Source organism: Pyrus communis, chromosome 1, assembly GCF_041283825.1.
Source record: "Pyrus communis isolate YQ-2024b chromosome 1, ASM4128382v1, whole genome shotgun sequence".
NCBI classification, from domain to species: Eukaryota; Viridiplantae; Streptophyta; class Magnoliopsida; order Rosales; family Rosaceae; genus Pyrus; species Pyrus communis.
The window spans coordinates 16,985,714-16,989,898 of NC_142565.1; the positions used below are offsets into that span (position 1 = coordinate 16,985,714).

Genomic DNA, 4,185 nt, shown 5'->3' on the forward strand with positions numbered 1-4,185 from the left:
GTTCAATACCTAACTAATGATCGGTTCATAATGTCGTCTGGTAAAAAATTTTCCCCCTTAGAGAGGTAAGAAAGAAAAAAAGTAGCAGTAGCTAGACCTGGCATTCGTGCTGTGTTTTCTGTTCGTGTTGTTTTTGTGACATATCTAATATCTTAACGGATCGTGTCGTGTAACACCAGTTAATGTAAACAGGTAATATGACCCGATTTGAAATCAATCCGTTAATATTATTAGATAATATGACCCGATCTATTAAAGAAAAAATATTTTAAAAAATAAATAATGAAATGAAAATAAGTTGACCCAAAAAAATGGAAAACATAATACTAATTTAGCATAATGTTTTCCACATTGTCACATATATTTAGGATTAATCTCAGTTTACTATTCTCAATTTTCATAGTTTTCAACATTTAGTATATAAAGTTTTTTTTCATCCCATAATCATACTTAAGTCTTAAAGTTGCATAGAATAATAATATAATAATATATATTTGATGTACAATATATACATACACTATGACTATTGTATTTTATAGCAAATTTTTTTAGTAGTTTAAAAAATTAAAATTATCAAAATAACATTTTTCTTAAAGTGTTGAAACGGGTTATCCGTGTATCACTCTCGTATAAATCTATTAAAGACCTGTTACGGATTATTATCGTGTGACCTGATTAGTTATCGTATCGATCCGACACCTGTTATTTTCGTATCATTTACGTATTGTGTTAACGAATCGTGTAAGAAAGTGTTAGATATAACAGTAGCTGCAGCTCTATCGGGTTTAGATTTTTCACAGAAACGGTGGATTTTCCCATGCATGTATCCGGCACATAGATGTTTTGAACTACAATTATAATTTGTTTCAAAGTGAAATTAGTTTTTCCCACAGTTATAATTCTAAATTACTTTTTATATTTATTAAACTACTGACTTATTTTAATCCAAATTAAATATTTTACTCCTAATTTTTGAGTTACTCAGAAAGCAGCTTACATGAAACTTAATCACCACTACGTGACAGTAAGATTTTATAATTTATTGTTACATAATAATATATTACACAAAAACATCATGTGACCTTACACTTATATAATGTAAGTCCTCTTAATACGTACTCTTTTATTTATTTATTTATTTTTTTTTGTGGAAGACCTTAATACGTACTCTTTTGATGGAATTTATTTGATGCTTGAGGAGGTCGTCAAACATAAAATAGTGCATACATGTCATGCCGGATGATATAAATCTGTTATACACCACAGGTGTTAGGCCTCTAGAGGTTTTTAGCAATGCCTACCCACTTTCAGTTATATTTCCAACAGCCGCCCGCCACATGTTTAATTAAAATAAGGTTAATTTTTAGCTACGCCACATGTAACTTGATTTTAATTTTATTTTGTCTATTATAACTTGAAAGTTGTTACTTTACTCTTTAAAACTCAAAATTTACTTCACTTTGTCCCTTGGAACACTATTTTGATCTCATCTTGCCCCTTGAAACTTAAAAGTCATCATTTTACTATATAAAACTCAAAATTCGCTCTACATTGTCTTAATTCTGTTAATTTTGTTATGTGGGTTTTGTGGAGCCAAAAATATTCACAAGGTGACACGTGGATTTTTGGATAAAGAAGACAAAAATACCCTTGAGGCATATCAGGATTCCAACGCGCGAGTAGCAGGCAATCATCCTCAACCAAGTCAGAAATGCCTAAAAAAGGTAACAATTAAAAAATTCATCTCATCAAATCCTTCTACAAGGTAATCCCTAAAAATTATTTCACCCCATATATCTTTTACCTAATTTCCCTTTTTTAGCTAAATCAATTAGCTAATTATTATATAACCTAATTATCTATTTATTCTAAATATTCTATAACCACCAAAACATTCCCCTTATGTTTAATTAGCCAATTAATACCTATTATAATTGGCTAATTAAACCAAAATTAAACCCAAAAACCCACCTAATGGCCGGCCACTATTTCTCCAAAGAGGACTGGCCTATCCCTATAAATAGGCTCCCATTTTGACCAAAAGATCATTCCACACTCTTGCTAAAATTCTCCAAAACTCTCAAACACTTTTCTCTCTAAATTCTAACTTTGGTATCAGAGGTTCTTCAGCCAAAGCACCCCCCCACACCCCCCCCCCCCCCCCAAAAAAATTCATTGTGGGCGCGTGAGGCTCTTGGCCTTGACCCTAAGGTGTTATTTATTTTGTAGGTGCAATTTTGTCCAAGATCAAGGAGGAAAAAATTTGCATCCACAAATTGGTGCTTTCATTGAGAGCTAGAGATCCACACTCGTAGAAGACTCTCGCGTAAAAAGGTTTTTTGTCTCTTTTTTCTATTTTCTAGTCCCCTTGTATTTTTCATACATTCTTATTATTAGAATTTTTTTTATTTGCAAAGATTCTTTGATAAAACGTAAAAGAAGAATATAATGGCTAGAAATTTAGAAAATTCCACAAGTGAAAATTCCAATACTCAAGAAATGGGACCGCAACGATCCGCAAGGCTAAATGTGGTCATAGGCGGAGTGGCACCACCACCACGAGGTTCCACCATGGCCCAAGCCGTGCCATCCAAGCTTGCCCTGGCTCGAGCCCAAGCCTTGCACTTGCGTGTGCCACATGCCGAGCAGCCCACTCTCACGGCCCAGCCTGCTCCCACCGAGCAGCCCACTCTCGCGGCCCAGCCTGCTCCCACCGAGCAGCCCACTTTCATGGCACAACCTGCTCTCGTGGCCCAGCCTACTCCCGCCGAGCAGCCCACTCTCGTGGCACAGCCTGCTCCAGCCGAGCAACCCACTCCCGTGGCCCAGCCTATTCCTGTGGCCTTCTTAGCAGCCCAAATCAGTCTAAGTTTAGTTCAACCATCCCGGCTCCAAATTTCTGAACCGACGATCGAACCGGGAGCATTTTCACCACATTTTTCTGCAGATTTGACATTTCCCAACTCAAATCTTGTGCCCAGAGTCTACCACACTTCCATTGCTCAAGGAGATACATTCCTTCCAAACTCTTCCAACCCAAATGGAAAACAACACTTGTTTCAACAAGTCATAGAGTTGATGAGCGTCCTCGCATAGCAGACGACCTTGGTGAACCATCTCTTGCAGCGCATCGAGATACAACGTGCCCCAGACGAGGTGTCCCAAAGTAGGACAATGGCAAACGAAGAACCTTTCTAGCAGCGTCCCGGCAAGCAACTACTCGACCAGCCACGAACCGAGCGTTAGGGCAGTGTACACTTCCGATTGGGCCCTCAAGATAGCTTATACTCTCGTCTTAGCGCACAGAAGAGCGTGTACTCTTAGCTAGGCCTACGAATGAGCATACATTCAAGGTTGGGGTCACACTCCGATAGTCAACATGAGCAGCCTTCCAAGCGAAGTGTTCATTCGCAACTAGGCATGCAAGGAACATTCTCCACATCACATCGGAGCAGGCAGCACAATGGGCGAAGAGAAGCAGTCACTCAATCCGACTCAAGTTCAACCAGCAGCCTGCGAAATCCCTCGCCTGCTAGGAATCCACCACATGCACTGCTGCCACGACATAGATAAGCCGAGCACGTAGAAGAGCAGTCTAGAATAGTAAGTCACGACTAGGGGCAGCCAAGAGCTCTGCTACCCCAATAAAGGTAAATTCAGGAAGAAGTAGAGAGACTCTTGACCAAGCGGTTGTGTGATTTCCAACGCAACGAGGTCACCAACAAGGCATTACGACGGAACATGACCAACATAAGCAGGTCACCCTTCACGGACGAGATTGAGCAAGCAGAGCCTCCACGCTAGTTCAACATGCCACATTTCACATATTTCAAAGGAGATGAAGACCCGGAGAGACACTTAAAACACTACCGAGCGCAATGATCCTCCATCGAAACAACGACGGTCTCATGTGCAAGATATTCTCCACCACTCTACAAGGCGAGGCGCAAGATTGGTTTACACCCTGCCGCCATAATCTATCTGAAGTTTCGACGAACTTTCTGTGGTTTTTACAAAGAATATTCATCCTATCGCTCGATCAAAAAGAAGTCCTACCATTTGTTTAACATCAAGAAGAACCTAAAAAGTCGCTTCGTGACTATGTGAAGAGGTTTAAAGCAGAGAAGGCAAGGATAGTTGGATGCAACATCTCGATAGCTAGAGCAGCCTTCCAAAAAGGACATT

General features: G+C 39.4%; 1 pseudogene; it reads left to right on the forward strand.

The window, feature by feature from the left end:
• The first annotated feature begins 2,499 nt into the window (after positions 1-2,499).
• On the forward strand, positions 2,500-3,882 carry LOC148699277 (uncharacterized; annotated as a pseudogene).
• The last annotated feature ends 303 nt before the right edge of the window (positions 3,883-4,185 follow it).